The sequence below is a fragment of the Physella acuta genome, unplaced genomic scaffold (assembly GCF_028476545.2).
Source record: "Physella acuta isolate Inbredline_101_S28 unplaced genomic scaffold, ASM2847654v3 ptg000888l, whole genome shotgun sequence".
Lineage (NCBI taxonomy): Eukaryota > Metazoa > Mollusca > Gastropoda > Physidae > Physella > Physella acuta.
This window is the reverse complement of record NW_026732405.1, coordinates 64800-83500: the sequence shown is the minus strand read 5'-3', so window position 1 is coordinate 83500 and position 18701 is coordinate 64800. Positions and strand designations below refer to the sequence as shown.

At 41.7% G+C, this 18701-nt stretch overlaps 2 non-coding genes across 2 annotated transcripts; one reads left to right on the top strand and one right to left on the bottom strand.

Moving 5' to 3' along the window:
* Positions 1–11486: 11486 nt before the first annotated feature.
* On the bottom strand, positions 11487–11558 carry Trnaa-ugc (transfer RNA alanine (anticodon UGC)). Its single transcript has one exon. It is a non-coding gene; the product is annotated as a tRNA-Ala (tRNA).
* A 363-nt stretch (positions 11559–11921) lies between these two features.
* On the top strand, positions 11922–11995 carry Trnan-guu (transfer RNA asparagine (anticodon GUU)). Its single transcript has one exon. It is a non-coding gene; the product is annotated as a tRNA-Asn (tRNA).
* The last annotated feature ends 6706 nt before the right edge of the window (positions 11996–18701 follow it).

Genomic DNA, 18701 nt, shown 5'->3' with positions numbered 1-18701 from the left:
TTGACTTGATTTCAGCGACTTTTTTTTCCGCAAAATATTTTCCTTTGTGACTTTTTTTCGTTCACTGCGGACACATTCTCTCTCTCTCTCTTTATCTCTCTCTCTAAATATATATATATATATATATATATATATATATATATATATATATATATATATATATATATATATATATATATATATATATATATATATATATATATATATATATATATTTATATTTATATATATATATATATATATACCCCAGTAGGTGAGAGGATGTAATAGCGTTTCGTATTCCCTCTATCGTTCGCCGAAATAAGCAGTTCCTAATACAACAAGAAGAAGAATTCTTCATGGCTGATCAAGCAATAAAAATAAATGTCTCGAATGTTGCAATGTTCGGCCATAAAGCACAGACTCCTCTTGACTCCTCTTGACTCTCATAGACGCTCCCTGACGCCACGTGATGCCCTGACATAAGAGCCCTCCACTCACGCGAGAGACGACGGGGTGGTGCCCCCTGCAAGTTGAAACCGGAAGTCCAAGAAATGATCCAATCACACACCTGGACCACCTCCATCCATTGGGCGAGGGAGGGAGAGACTTGTCTTACTCGATCAATAGGAATTGGGATGGGGGGGGGGGGGGAGTGATGTGTCAGTATTTCCTCTCCCCCACCCCTCTGTAGGTATATAGCCTATATATAGAGGAAGTGTGGGGGGAGTGATGTGTCAGTCTCCTCCCCCCCCCCGCTGTAGAGGAAGTGGGGGAGTGGGGGGGGGGAGAGTGGTACGTCAGTATCTCCTCCCCCCCCCCATACAGGTTTCAGACAATCTGAAAGATTTACAGGTCACGTGACAGCAATCACGTCATCCTCGTACCGCAAACATTGGAACAACATATGAGCTAAACTTGCCAACATATGAGCTAAACTTGCCAACATATGAGCTAAACTTGTCAACATATGAGCTAACATATGAGCTAAACTTGTCAACATATGAGCTAACATATGAGCTAAACTTGCCAACATATGAGCTAAACTTGTCAACATATGAGCTAACATATGAGCTAAACTTGCCAACATATTAGCTAACATATGAGCTAAACTTGCCAACATATGAGCTAAACTTGCCAACATATGAGCTAACATATGAGCTAAACTTGCCAACATATGAGCTAAACTTGCCAACATATGAGCTAAACTTGCCAACATATGAGCTAACATATGAGCTAAACTTGCCAACATATGAGCTAAACTTGTCAACATATGACCTAACATATGAGCTAAACTTGCCAACATATGAGCTAACATATGAGCTAAACTTGCCAACATATGAGCTAAACTTGTCAACATATGAGCTAAACTTGCCAACTGTCCTTCGAGCCTAGATTAAAATAGAAGTCAATTTGGCGGGGTAGGGGCGGGCGATAAATCGTCGTCTGCTGACAACACTGGGCTATCAGTCACAGGTGAGGGGGGTTGGTGAGGGGGGCTGGTGAGGGGGGGCTGGCGGCCACAGGAGCAGACGATCTCTGCACCGGCCGACCCTGTGTCACTTCAGGGAAGATGACGTCATACTGAGTGTCTACCCCCCCCCCCCACACACACACCGTCGACCACCCAGCCGCAACCTGACGGACACACTAGCGACTAGCCACTGGACGGACACACTAGCCAGTGAACGGACACACTAGCGACTAGTCACTGGACGGACACACTAGCGACTAGCCACTGGACGGACACACTAGCGACTAGTCACTGGACGGACACACTAGCCACTGGACGGACACACTAGCGACTAGCCACTGGACGGACACACTAGCGACTAGCCACTGGACGGACACACTAGCCAGTGGACGGACACACTAGCCAGTGGACGGACACACTAGCCAGTGGACGGACACACTAGCGACTAGCCAGTGGACGGACACACTAGCTACTAGCCAGTGGACGGACACACTAGCCAGTGGACGGACACACTATCCAGTGGACGGACACACTAGCCAGTGGATGGACACACTAGTCACTGGACGGACACACTAGCGACTAGCCAGTGGACGGACACACTAGCCAGTGGACGGACACAATAGCCAGTGGACGGACACACTAGCCAGTGGACGGACACACTAGCCAGTGAACGGACACACTAGCCAGTGGACGGACACACTAGTCACTGGACGGACACACTAGCGACTAGCCAGTGGACGGACACACTAGCGACTAGTCACTGGACTGACACACTAGCCAGTGGACTCAAACACTAGCCAATGGACGGACACACTAGCTACTAGCCAGTGGACGGACACACTAGCGACTAGCCAGTGGACGGACACACTATCCAGTGGACGGACACACTAGCGACTAGCCAGTGGACGGACACACTAGCCAGTGGACGGACACACTAGCTACTAGCCAGTGGACGGACACACTAGCGACTAGCCAGTGGACGGACACACTAGCCAGTGGACGGACACACTAGCGACTAGCCAGTGGACGGACACACTAGCTACTAGCCAGTGGACGGACACACTAGCCAGTGGACGGACACACTATCCAGTGGACGGACACACTAGCCAGTGGATGGACACACTAGTCACTGGACGGACACACTAGCGACTAGCCAGTGGACGGACACACTAGCCAGTGGACGGACACAATAGCCAGTGGACGGACACACTAGCCAGTGGACGGACACACTAGCCAGTGAACGGACACACTAGCCAGTGGACGGACACACTAGTCACTGGACGGACACACTAGCGACTAGCCAGTGGACGGACACACTAGCGACTAGTCACTGGACTGACACACTAGCCAGTGGACTCAAACACTAGCCAATGGACGGACACACTAGCTACTAGCCAGTGGACGGACACACTAGCGACTAGCCAGTGGACGGACACACTATCCAGTGGACGGACACACTAGCGACTAGCCAGTGGACGGACACACTAGCCAGTGGACGGACACACTAGCTACTAGCCAGTGGACGGACACACTAGCGACTAGCCAGTGGACGGACACACTAGCCAGTGGACGGACACACTAGCGACTAGCCAGTGGACGGACACACTAGCTACTAGCCAGTGGACGGACACACTAGCGACTAGCCAGTGGACGGACACACTAGCCAGTGGACGGACACACTAGCGACTAGCCAGTGGACGGACACACTAGCCAGTGGACGGACACACTAGCGACTAGCCAGTGGACGGACACACTAACCAGTGGACGGACACACTAGCGACTAGCCAGTGGACGGACACACTAGCGACTAGCCAGTGGACGGACACACTAGCCAATGGACGGACACACTAGCGACTAGCCAGTGGACGGACACATTAGCCAGTGGACGGACACACTAGCCAGTGGACGGACACACTAGCCAATGGACGACACACTAGCGACTAGCCAGTGGACGGACACACTAGCGACTAGCCAGTGGACGGACACACTAGCGACTAGCCAGTGGACGGATTCACGGACGAGTATGATATTAGGAAATGTACTTTAGTAAAACTACTTGTGGATGGTAAGAAAAAGGTTCTATATTTAGAAGTGATCGTATGCCTCACACCAAAATGTAAACAAGTATCATATCGTCTGTTAGTCGTGATCCTATGCTTTGTTGTGTAATGAACGTAAAATGTGGGCAGTAAACGTCCTTCACATTTGATCACGCGAGGATAAATAAATTTTGCTTAGTGAACATATTAAAGGCGGATTACTATTACAAAAGTATTTTTTACAGATGATAGATCTTAATAAAAAATAAACCGGGAGTGATCTCCCCTAAACTTTCTCGAATATTTTTATATAAAATAACAGGGGATGGGAACTCGGGCTATAGACATGATTTTTAATCCATTTTAAATACTTAAAGTTTTAAAAATAGAATAAAATCTCGTAGACAAATTAATTGCACACCAAGTGAACGCGAAATAAAAAAGTGCATAATAGTGCGCAATATTATTAGTACTTTTAAAATTTACATTAGTTTTTTGAGAAATCGGAAGTAGCGTAAATTACTACTTCCGGTCAACGGAAATTACTCAAAATTTAACAGAAGGTAGAGAATTAGATCTTTTACTTACATGTGAAATTTCATTTATCTATCTGAAATAGTACTCAAGTTATAGGCTTTTGAAAAATTCAAAGTAGAAAAAGTACCACTTCCGGTTGTCGGAAATCGCTCAAAAGTTGATACGGATCTACGATTTTGATATAATACTTATATATGAAATTTCATCAACCTAGCTGTAACGGTACTCAAGTTATCGTGTTTACACACGGACACACACACAGACACACAGACACACACACACACAGACATACGGACAAGATTGCAAAATTATGTTTTTCCGTATCAGTGAGGTGTAAAACGTCGAGATTTGTAAAAATCTCGATTTTTTTTTTTTGCACGATTACAATACTTTCTCTATACTACGTATATACGAGAAAGTAAAAAAAACGCCATCCAAATTTATAAAGACCCAGTTTTACAATTCTCAACTAGTAAATCAGAATATGTTATAATGCACATTTTAGGCTTTATTTTCTGTGACTTTATTTCTGTGACGTTTTTTCCCTTTCACCACAATCCCCCCCCCCCCCCACTACCCGGCTATAACAATGTACGTAGGACAAATATCAGCCTTGACCTTTAGTTGGGATGGGTGACAAAAAGCGATCAGTTAATACATTTCAATGTCTGAACCAAAGTTTGAAACCATTGGGTACATCTTTCTGTTTTAAACAATTGGGTACGTCTTTCTGTTTCAAACAATTGGGTACATCTTTCTGTTTTAAACAATCGGGTACGTCTTTCTGTTTCAAACAATTGGGTACATCTTTCTGTTTTAAACAATTGGGTACATCTTTCTGTTTTAAACAATTGGGTACATCTTTCTGTATCAAACAATTGGGTACATCTTTCTGTTTTAAACAATTGGGTACATCTTTCTGTATCAAACAATTGGGTACATCTTTCTGTTTTAAACAATTGGGTACATCTTTCTGTTTTAAACAATTGGGTACATCTTTCTGTTTTAAACAATTGGGTACATCTTTCTGTTTGGAGCCGCGCTAGCGAGAGCTTATCTCCACGAGCATGTCGTAACCGCAGCTGCCAGCCCCTGCCCTGGGGAGGTACCTTCCGAATCCCCGGGGGCGCCGGGCGGCAGATGGGCTAGCTGTGCATGTCCGGAAGTGATTTACGATGTTGGCGAAAGGTTGCGCCCCGAGCATAGTCTGGGATTTAGGGGGGTGGTGGAGGTGGTGGAGATGGGGGGGGGGGGGGCAAACAGATTGTCCCAGCTACCCCGTGGGGCGTGGGGCTGCTCTTGTCACAAGACCACCAGGCCCGGGGGGGGGGGGGGACTTGGCCCACCACGACGATACCGCAGCGTCGAGTGAGTAAAATGAATGGTTGAATGATAGGGCGAAGTGGCAGTTTACATTCAACAACGTTCAAATCTCGCCGGCGTGAGCTGGTAGAATTCTGAGTACGTGACGTCATCACGTGACGTCTGAGGTGTCTAGTACACCTACGTCTGATGTGTCTAGTACACCTACGTCTGATGTGTCTAGTACACCTACGTCTGATGTGTCTAGTACACCTACGTCTGATGTGTCTAGTACACCTACGTCTGATGTGTCTAGTACACCTACGTCTGATGTGTCTAGTACACCTACGTCTGATGTGTCTAGTTCACCTACGTCTGATGTGTCTAGTACACCTACCTGTGGTGTGTCTAGTACACCTACGTGTGGTGTGTCTAGTACACCTACGTCTGATGTGTCTAGTACACCTACGTCTGATGTGTCTAGTACACCTACGTCTGATGTGTCTAGTACACCTACGTCTGATGTGTCTAGTACACCTACGTCTGATGTGTCTAGTACACCTACGTCTGATGTGTCTAGTACACCTACGTCTGATGTGTCTAGTACACCTACGTCTGATGTGTCTAGTACACCTACGTCTGATGTGTCTAGTACACCTACGTCTGATGTGTCTAGTACACCTACGTCTGATGTGTCTAGTACACCTACGTCTGATGTGTCTAGTTCACCTACGTCTGATGTGTCTAGTACACCTACCTGTGGTGTGTCTAGTACACCTACGTGTGGTGTGTCTAGTACACCTACGTCTGATGTGTCTAGTACACCTACCTGTGGTGTGTCTAGTACACCTACGTGTGGTGTGTCTAGTACACCTACGTCTGATGTGTCTAGTACACCTACGTCTGATGTGTCTAGTACACCTACGTCTGATGTGTCTAGTACACCTACGTCTGATGTGTCTAGCAGTCTGATGTCTATGGCCGAGTCGCACCCCCCCCCCTCCCACCGCTGGGGGTTACAGCCATCAGTGTGTGACGTAGGGAGCCATAAAGGCCCATTAATCATATTGTCTCGCGCCGACTTAATTGCACCTCCCCCACCCCCATCCTCTATTGGACAAGACTTTGCAGGGTTTTGGGCCGCAAATAGATGGCCTTTTATTGCGCCTTCACAAAGTGGTTTATGAGATGTTACAGCCACAATTCTGTTGGACTGAAAAATTTAAGTTTACAAAACAGTAGCTACCCAACTAAAACAATAGCCACACATTTTAAGAAAAACTTTAGTAAATTAGAACCGTTAGTTTGCTTTAAAAAGTTACCAAATTTTAACAAAATTAAAAGATAACAATACTTGTCGCCAGTAGAAGAAGTAGACATGTGTGACGTCACGTCTGTGTGACGTCACGTTGATAGGGACGCCGTAGACATCTGAGCAAGATGTGTTTTAACGTTTTAAAACAATCAGCGTAACGCTAACACAATCAAGAGAGTCAAATCTATTGTGTGTGTGTGTGTGTTTGTGTGTGTGCGTATGTTTCTAAATAGTTGCAGACGTGCTTTGATAAAGTACCAACCACAACAGTGTGGGTAGGACAGGACCAACGCCGGGGAGCAAGGTGTTCAGAAATGGCCCACGTTGTTGGAAGAAACATAGTAACCACAAGGATAGAGACATGAGGTCATCTTTCTATGACGTCAGCACCGAGGGGGGGGGGGGGAGGCGGTGGTCTAAAAAATGTTGTTGACGCTTGTGGATAAGGTGGGGGGGGGGGGGGTATACACGGACGTCCAAATGATGAACTTAAGGTCGAAGTTCTTAAATTTTAAAATAAATATAAAACTCGTATCCTGCATGTAAAAAGTAAAATTAAGACGATACTTGTGTTAAATTAAGACGCCTCTAGATTCTACTTTTGATATTTAGACCTATTAATAAGCTTTATGGAAAATACAGAAGCCGTATATCAGTTAGTAGGAACACAAGACATGTTATTGAAATATTAAATTGTTAGTAAGTTTTGCGAGATCTACTACATTTTTGTGGACGTCCACATGAGGAGGGGGGGGGGTCATCGAAAGTGGACGCATGTGGACGAGGGGTGGGGGTGGGGAGGGGGCTCAGGGGGGTCTTCTAAAATCTGAAATTTTTGTGGACGTCATAAATAGATGACCCCAAGAAGGAGTCAGGAAAACATTTGGCGCAGAGTTGAACAATTTTGTCAAACTATTGTTTAGAATTTTTTTTTTTTTTTGCAACAAACAGAACAGGATGAAAGTGTTGTATGTGGCCTAAGTTCGGCTTTGTGTTTAGACGAGCGAGAGTGATCTCTCTTTGACTTATATCCTAACACATCAGTTGGGTAGAAAACACTCTCAGTCAAATCTGGCAATACAAATGTTTTTTAAAAATTAATTTTTTAAATATTTTATACTTTAAAAAAATAGAATACAATTTTTGCAGAAAATTAGTAGGCCCTACTTTATGGAAAAATAAAGGCATATTCGAATGTAGAAAAACAATTTTAATTATGTACAAGAAAAGTGTTTATAGTTGTGAAAAGAACGCATGAAACAATGACGTAACTAAAGTTTATTCTAAGGAAAGAGCACACAACTAATGACGTCATCTTTCGAGTTTAGAACAGGGGTCGGCAACCTTTTGAAGCGGAAGAGCCAAAAATTACAATTTTCAAAATTTCCCTGGTTTTAAAGAGCCACTAACATTTTTTATCTTATATTTTTATTAAGATTATTAGTATTTGTTCAAGGAGCTGGAGAGCCGCATCTTGATATCAAAAGAGCCGCATGCGGCTCGCGAGCCGCAGGTTGCCGACCCCTGGTTTAGAATATAAATGAACAATTTCATTCAAATATGCTTTAGAATATTAGATCTACGTGCGCTATGAAATGTATACAATACAATTTTCTCGGCCTAAACTTAAAAAAGTTACTTTATCTATTAGGATTCTAAATCTAGATCTTGATATTCTAGATCTATTCTAGATATGGATATTCTAGAAATTCTAGATCTAAAGATTCAAGATTATAGATCTAGACGATCTAGATCTACGGAAAAACTAGACTTAGACAGATTTAGATCTAGACCCTACCTAGCTCTAAAATCTATTCCGGTAATAATTTCTATACTAAACTATTTCAGGCCTTAATTATTTTATTGAAATGTTTGTTTAGCTATGCGATTGGCTAATTTGTGATAAAATGTAATTTGAAAGAATTGGAGTTATTCGCGTAAGTTAAGTTTGTTAATTTACTTTTATTCGCAATAGAAATTATAGTGTCTAAATAGCTGAGATGATAGTGTAATTGATACCATACGGGTGGTACGGGTTCGAGACACACAAAGTCAATCTTAAATATATATTTTTTTCAATTTATTTTTTATATGTGAATGATAAAGCTGCTTATCGGGACTTGGCGGGTCACGGGGCGGGTGAAGTAGAGTTCACCTGTTTTTGAAGGGATAGTGTGGTAAGACCCATGCTCTGCCGAAATATGTTTTTTTTAAAAGACAAAAACAACATAACTACCATTGAACAGCCGGGTTTTTAACGAAATCATTTAAGTTTCTTAATTTTAAGTCTCTTAATCAGCGAGTATATTTAATATGGTATTGTGTTGACTAATAATGTATATAATTTGGTTTTAATTTTTCTAATAGGTGTTAGTAGTCTATGTTATTTTAAACAAGTATAAACATAGACAGTACATAAAACAAAATCCCTTCATTTTCATTCCAAAGCTCTTGGTCAATAAAATGTTTCTTTTCCCAAGTTTCCGATACTGAATTTTTTTAAAGCTGAATTACAATTCATTTCATAACTCACTTTCCGTAGTAAATATACATTTTCTTCAGGCATCTCTACCGTTTCTTCCCCTTTCACCTCCGAACGAAATTAAAAAAGTAATTCATACAAAAATATAGAAAAAAACAGTACCCCCGCTACCCCCACCCCCCCCCCCCCCCCCCTTCCAAGCTCACACGATTGGAGGAAATAAGTCATATGAAAAAAACACAGAAAAAAGTCACAGGAAAAAAAGTCACAGGAAAAAAAGTCACAAATATATATTTGCATGGAATTTGTTAATACTTCTATGAATTATATATTCAGAAAGTGCAAATTAACGTAGGATTAATTAAATGTAATGTAATGTGTTTAGGTTGTATACGCATGGTAATTTTATAATCCATCGAAAAATATTTAGTCTGAAGTATGTAGATGGTAATTATGTTAAACAAAATATTAATAGCATTTAATAGAATGTTCCAACGTCCTCTGTTTTCGTCGTGTTTTTTTTTTAAATACCAACATTAAATTACCGTGAAATGGTAAGTTCATCTGACTTGCTGCCTTCAACTCATCGCAACAATTGGTATGTTTAGTTCAACCACCTTTACTGCCCATATTTATCACGCTTATTACATATCAAAGCATAGGATCAAAACAGAAAGCCGACACAAAACGTCAACAACACAAAATATGTTCTGACAAGGCCGACTGAGGAGAGGCCGACCAGAGAATAGCCTACGGCAAAACATATGAAAAACACAATGATGTGCCTAAATTTCTTTTATAATTAATTTTTCTACCGCGTATTTAACTAAATATGTAACAAAAGTTGAGATTGATGTGTTAATTATCTTAGAGTATTTTTACTTACAATTGTTATAAACCATAATGCTTTTAACGTCTATAAATAATATATGCTATCAAAAAATACAACCCACAACAATAAACATACAAAATTTTATTATTTTCAACAAATAAATCAAAATATTTCTGGAAAAAAATGTTGTGACTTTTTTTCTGTGACTTTTTTTCTGTGACTTTTTTTCTGTGACTTTTTTCCTAGCAAAAACTGACTTTTTTTCGTTTTTTTTCCTGTGACTTTTTTCCGTTCACCACACACACAACCCACACACAACCCACACACCCTCCTCCGGACAGTTTTAAACGCCGCCACCCGGAGATAAATATCTAATAGAAAAACCGGGTAGCCTTTTTGTAAATTGTCCGTGTAACGGGTACCGATGGTTAGTAATCAAGAAAATAAGACTAACATTTAAGATGTCATTCATCTTACGGTACTTACGTTATTTGTATTTTAGAAACCGGAAAGAGAGTAAAGTACCACTTCCGAATATCGGAGGTCCCTTGATATTTGAGAGTAATCCAAGTATAAGATCTTATACTTGCACATGAAACTTCGCCTACCTAGCGGAAACAGTATCCATGTTCACGCGACCCAATGAAGTAGAGCAACGTACCACCACGGGTTACCGGCAATCGTACAAACGTTGAAAGGAACCTTCGAATACAATCTAATACTTATGTTTGAAATTTTTTCAACTTAGCTTTAATCGTACTAAAATTATCTTTTGGGAAAACGGAAGTAGAGTACTTATCATTTCTAGTTACCGGGAATCGCTCAAAATTTGTAAGTAAACTCTTGTCATGTCATGTTTGCCTGTCGTCCCTACTGGGACATAGGCCGCTGACAAGAGCTTTCCAGACGTCTCTGTCCAGGGCTAGTCTCTCCAACTGTCCCCAGGTGTATCCAATCTTCTTGGTGTCTTCTTCCAGGAAGTAAGTAAACTACCAATTACATATATTACTTTTAGGCCTATATGAAATTTAGTCATTATATCTGAAACGGCACTCAAGTGATCGTGTTCACACACAGAAACACGCAGACACACACACAGACATACACACAGACAGGGTGCCAAACTAAGTTGTCGAGGCTCCGGAAAGTTTTCCAGCTCCGGAAGTTTGTAAATCGTAAACATGTGTCAACATCTCGATTTAGATTTTTGCACCATTATAATGCATCATATATATTCCGTATATGATACTGTAGCGAAAACTTAAAATGTCCCTTAATTTTTCTGCCCGCTTAATACATACAAGGAAGCAAAAAGGCGAAGAAGCATGAGTAGCTATATAATTAATTAGACCTAATTAGGTTAACTAACATCAATAACCAGTAAGAGAAAGATAAATCCTTCTGCTTAAGTAACAGTGTAGTTATTTGGAAATAAATATCTAGAAAATGAATAGCCATAAAATTACATCATTGCTCAATCGTGTTAGAAATCTAATTCCCATTCAACCATTGAAGAAAAAAAAATCTGGAGATGCCGGGGATCGAACCCGGGGCCTTTCACATGCAAAGCGGACGCTCTACCACTGAGCTACATCCCCAACGAAATTACGGCCACGGTTTACAACTATAACAGTACAGCGCGGCGGCAGCTTGCGCAGACGAGTGACCTACTTTCTGTAAAATAGATCGCAGGACTGTTGTATGGCTGGCTGTGATCGTTAAAAAACTACGGGCCATTTTCTTGCCGGTTGGAGACTCATATTAAAATTAAAGATCCAAATTTTAATTAACTTGTAAATAGCAGCCACTTATTCATACAAAAAAAAGACAGTAAAATAGTTGGCCTAATTTAGAATCTAACTTGCGAAAACAAATTGTCATAGAAAAAAAAACCTCTGACTAGAAAGAATCACAAGAATACATTTAATGTAAATTTAGATGTATCGGTTTAGCATACGGCGGTCTCTGTGGCGCAATCGGTTAGCGCGTTCGGCTGTTAACCGAAAGGTTGGTGGTTCAAGCCCACCCAGGGACGATATACTTTTTATTTTACAATATACTTTAAATTTTTTTCTTTCAATTTAACTCAATTATTTGTCTGTTTTACTAATTATTAGATATTTCGTTTTATAATATCTGCGGTTATAAACTATATATATTTTAATTTTGTAATTTGTATTCTGTTCTAACATGCTAGATCCACATCGAACCTTTGAATGTGCTTGAGGTTGCTGGTGTCTTGCTGTGTGAGGGTGAGGGTGTGAGGGTGAGGGTGTGAGTGTGAGGGTGTGTGTGTAACGGGCTGTGTGAGGTTGTGTGTGTGTGACGGGCTGTTTGTGGTTGTCTGTAACTGTGTATGGTTGTATGTGTGGCTAAATGGGGTGGTGGGGGGGGGGGGGGGGTAAAGTAAAAATTTTGTTTCGTCTTCCTCTCCTCTCACGATTACTCCCCCCCCCCCATTCTACCCCACTGTCATATCTAGGCTGGCCCCGGGGGGCGGGCAACTTGCAGACTTGAGTTTCATTTTATCCGTGAAACCGACAATCAAGCGATTAAGTCTCCCTGCTCCCCCCCCCCCCCCGGCCCGACTATCTAGCAGATAGAGTCTGGCAACCTGGGCATATCTATCTGAGACACAATTCTTTCAGTTGGGGAGGTGTATCGGAGCAGTGGCGTCACAAGGTGGGGAGGGGGGGCAGTGGAGGTGTATCGGAGCAGTGGCGTCACAAGGTGGGGAGGGGGGGCAGTGGAGGTGTATGGTATCAGTGGCGTCACAAGGTGGGGAGGGGGGGCAGTGGAGGTGTATGGTATCAGTGGCGTCACAATGTAGGGAGGGGGGGGGGCAGTGGAGGTGTATGGTATCAGTGGCGTCACAACGTAGGGGGGGAGGCAGTGGAGGTGTATGGTATCAGTGGCGTCACAATATAGGGGGGGGGGGCAGTGGAGGTGTATGGTATCAGTGGCGTCACAATATAGGGGGGGGGGGGGCAGTGTAATCTACCATTTGCTTTTTATTTGTTAAATCTTGGATGAACTGAGATAAAAAAAACTGACCTGAAAAAACTGAGATAAAAAAAACTGACCTTTTTGTAGGTCTCTTGCCGGCTATAGGTCTCTTGGTTTATAGCACTGTGTTAAGAGTTATCCATGAATTGACTGTTTTCTAGCTATCCAAATTTGCAAATAATCACAGTAATCCACAGTACTCCACAGTAATCCACAGTAATCCATATTAATCCACAGTGATCCACGAATCAAAAGTTATCTAGTAACCACTGGCGGTGTGTGTGTGTGTGTACATCAACATCTAAATAAAAGGAACAATAGACATCGTGGTTAGGTCACAGCTAGACATGGCTAGGTCACAGCTAGACATGGCTAGGTCACAGCTAGACATGGCTAGGTCACAGCTAGACATGGCTAGGTCACAGCTAGACATGGCTAGGTCACAGCTAGACATGGATAGGTCACAAACATGGCTAGATCACAGGTTTACATTATGGCTTGATGATGTATCCTAAAACATAAGCCACACTTACTAAGCACCGCCCCTATGATATGCTAAAGTACATGCCACGCCCCACAGGCACCGCCCCTATGATATGCTACGGTACAAGCCACGCCCCACATGCACCGCCTCCATGAGCACCCAGCACCCAGCACCCAGCACACCTTAATTACGGGCCTCAGATTTCGACGTAAATTTTTGCTGGCATCATTTAAAATGGCGCGTGATAACACATGATCACGTGACCGTCTTGGTGTTTGGCCGCACCATCAAGGGGAGATGACTGAAAATCTTTTCGGTGCGAAAGTGTTTTAGAGTTGGAGGAGTTAGCAGTTTAAAAATAGTTTTTCTTTCTCATCCGTCGCGGTCCGTTCATTTAGCGGCTTGAAGATTTGTAACCTATCTGCGAGAATGGTTGAACTGCGTGCAGTGGCAGAAATTATGGGCTTACAGGCCAGGATTAGGGGACATCACCCGTTGCCGCTCTTCAACAAAAATGTTGAGAAGGGGCATAACTGTGTTGAGAGGGGGGATAAATGTGTATTTCAGAGACAGCTGGGTTACCCCGCTTGATTTATGGGCCTGACACGCAGCTCGTGTGGGAGGAGCCAACGCTATTGTTGAGTGGGGGCCGACAGGCGATTGGGCGGCCACAGATGGATGGCTGGCCTGTCGTTATGTCAGCAGGGATGTTGTCATGGGGCTTGTCACGTGATAAGGGGGGCTTGAATCAGGGGTTGGATATGATACTAGGGTCAGGATACAGTCATTCAGATATGATAAGGAATTGTGGTTCAATAAGTGCGAAATATTTAGATAACCGTTGTTACATAGGCCTATAAATAAATAAATAAATGAATACATATATATATATATATATATATATATATATATATATATATATATATATATATATATATATATATATATATATATATGTATATATATATATATATATATGTATATATATATATATGTATATATATATATGTATATATATGTATATATATATATATACATATATATATATATATATGTATATATATATATATGTATATATATATATATATGTATATATATATATATATATATATATATATATATATATATATATATATATATATATATATATATATATATATATATATATAGATAGATAGATAGATAGATAGATATAGATATAGATATAGATATATATATATATATATATATGGGTGTGCGTGTATAGTTTAGTTAACTATATTAGTTATATCAGTTATAGGCCCTATATTATTTCCGTCAACAGTAGACGAAACAAGCAACGAGCTAATTTACTCCCTTTGGCTGTCGAGGAAATAAATACTGTGCTTATTTCCTCGTACGCTACATGCAACAAGAGACGATAATTTCATTTATTCGGCAATTTTTTTGTTTGTTTATGGGTCAAATATATATTAAGATTAGGACTAAGGATTATGGTTAGGACTAAGGATTATGGTTAGGACTGGGGATTATGGTTTGGGCTGGGGATTATGGTTAGGACTGGGGATTATGGTTAGGGCTGGGGATTATGGTTAGGGCTGGGGATTATGGTTAGGACTGGGGATTATGGTTAGGGCTGGGGATTATGGTTAGGACTGGGGATTATGGTTAGGACTGGGGATTATGGTTAGGGCTGGGGATTATGGTTAGGGCTGGGGATTATGGTTAGGGCTGGGAATTAGGGTACTGTTTAGGATTAGGTTTCCATTACGAATAGGGCTAGGGATAGTCTAAGAAAATTATATTTTATCAGAGCACATAATAGGAATTTAACAAAATCAATGAAATGAGCAAATTTCGTAGGATCTACCGAAACAGATGTAAGCACAGTATTTGTTTCCTATCCACCTTATTGACCGAATAAACACAGCGCTCGTTTTGTCATTCGGTCTAAACAGCGTTCGATGCTGGACATGGTTTATTTTTAGAGAAATTCAAATAGCAACAATTTTAACTTACTGCTGGGTTCTCCTGTCCAGGGGCATTCAAGGGCATTCAAGGGCATTTAGGACAACGCAGCGTTTAGTGTACAATTCAACAGACTAGAATTTAACTGATGACAAAAATGATGATACTAAATTATACTATACATCTATATATATATATATATATATATATATATATATATATATATATATATATATATATATATATATATATATATATATGATATATGATATATGATATATGATATATATATGGTATATGATATCTATATATATATATAGAGATTTATATATATATATATATATATATATATATATATATATATATATATATATATATATATATATATATATATATATATATATATATATATATATATATATATATATATATATATATGATAGTACTATAATATAAAATGTAATAAATAATAAAATGTTTACCAGACAAATTAACATACACACTGATTAACACACTCCACGTCCTCCTCCAAACCCACACACCAACCAACCGCCTCACACACTAGCACACGCTGACACCTGACACACCTCTCGTGAACACCTCTCGCTCCTTGTAAACACACTCAACCAAGGGCTACAACTATACACATAAAGAGGGTACTTGTCGTTCAAGCACACAACACACACACAGCACCCACACACAACACACACAATACACACAACAAACACAACACACACAACACACACACACAACACACACAATACACACACAACACACACAATACACACAAAACACACAACACACACACAATACACACAACACACACAATACACAAAACACACACAACACACACACAACACACACAACACACACAACACACACAACACACACACACAACACACACACAACACACAAAACACACACACAACACAATTAGAGGACGTTACATGTCAGGGATGTGACACATACATACTTACAAACAAACAAACATGTAAACAAACAAACAAACAAACAAACAAACAAACAAACAAACAAACAAACAAACAAACAAACAAACAAACAAACACACACACACCAGTAATATAGCACGTGGTGTTGTGGTGGCACCACTGAGCGATGACCACCAACACTGTCGACCACTGGTGTACAGCAGATGAGCAATGAAGGTCTAAATTTAACAGCCAATCAAAGTTTGTAATTTAAAGCTGCTACGACCAAGAGAAAGTCCACTACAATCGGAGGAGCAGCTCTCCAACTTTCAAAGTTTCATTTCTCTACTTATGCAAATTTGCTTGCACAATTCTCCAATTTTCCATCTATGTTATTGTTAGTGATTATAAGCTGTGTGTACGAGAGTCATGACGTCATTGTTAGTGATTATAAGCTGTGTGTACGAGAGTCATGACGTCATTGTTAGTGATTATAAGCTGTGTGTACGAGAGTCATGACGTCATTGTTAGTGATTATAAGCTGTGTGTACGAGAGTCATGACGTCATTGTTAGTGATTATAAGCTGTGTATACGAGAGTCATGACGTCATTGTCGTTAGTTAACACAGAAACGGAAATTATAAAACCGGTTTTTCCTCCATGTCAAATGATTGAATAAAACCAACCGAATATCTAATAATACTTTTTTTTAAAAATTACATTCTTGTATTGTCATCGGTGCATATAGCGTCCGGCAAATGTAAATGAAATCGCTGCATTAGAAGTGGTCTAAAATTGAGTTACATTAGCCACAAGCCCACAAAGTAACACACACAAAAGGTATTCTAAACTTTTTGAATGTACCTGCAGGGTCAAAATTGGGGGGGGGGGGGGGCTGCTTTGTGGGAGGACAGGGGGACGTTGTGTAACTGAAGTAGTATGTGTGTGGGGGTAGGGTGTGTGTGGGGGGAATTATCGTTTGATAAACAGACAAAGTTACTCACCATTTGTAACTGGGCCATGAAGGCGGTGCTATCGACTTATAACCGAGTCGTTTCCTGTATCCGTTATATCGTTTCCTGATAGTATGTCCTACCACCAGAATGTCCTACCACCAGAATGTCCTACCAATAGAATGTCCTACCACTAGAATGTCCTACCACCAGAATGTCCTACCACCAGAATGTCCTACCACTAGAATGTCCTACCACTAGTCCTACCACTAGAATGTCCTACCACCAGCATGTCCTACCACTAGAATGTCCTACCACAAGAATGTCCTACCACCAGAATGTCCTACCACTAGAATGTCCTACCACTAGAATGTCCTACCACTAGTCCTACCACTAGAATGTCCTACCACTAGAATGTCCTACCACTAGTCCTATCACTAGAATGTCCTACTAGAAGAATGTCCTACTACTAGAATGTCCTACCACCAGAATGTCCTACCACAAGAATGTCCTACCACTAGAATGTCCTACCACTAGTCCTACCACTAGAATGTCCTACTAGAAGAATGTCCTACCACTAGAATGTCCTACCACTAGAATGTCCTACCACAAATGTCCTACCACTAGAATGTCCTACCACTAGAATGTCCTACCACTAGAATGTCCTACCACTAGAATGTCCTACCACCAGAATGCCCTACCACCTGAATCCTACCACAAATGTCCTACCACAAATGTCCTACCACTAGAATGTCCTACCACCTAACATCCGGAAAGTCTGTCACCCATAAAGCTTCAACTAGCGACTGGGCTAGGTAAGTCTGAAGTAGTAGAGCGCTGGGGCTAGCTCTGTCCCCCCCCCCCCCACCCTCGAGATCATCATTCTTTCTGCCCACTGCCCGTCGCCGTGATGAATTCATATAATAAATGAGGCGTAGTTTGTCATAGTCAGCGCTAATTGTGTCTGGAGATGCAGGGCTCCAACACAGGGCTCCAACACAGGGCTCCAACACAGGGCTCCAACACAGGGCTCCAACACAGGGCTCCGACACAGGGCTCCGACACAGGGCTCCAACACAGGGCTCCAACACAGGGCTCCGACACAGGGCTCCGACACAGGGCTCCAACACAGGGCTCCTACACAGGGCTCCAACACAGGGCTCCGACACAGGGCTCCGACACAGGGCTCCGACACAGGGCTCCAACACAGGGCTCCAACACAGGGCTCCAACACAGGGCTCCGACACAGGGCTCCAACACAGGGCTCCTACACAGGGCTCCAACACAGGGCTCCGACAACCCAGGAAACCCGGCTACAGGAGTAGGCCCCTACATCTGTTTTTATTCTGGAACGATGCGATTTGTGGGCAGGCGAGGGTTCGGGTTATCAGAGACCTCGGTCACCGTGATGACGTACAAAAG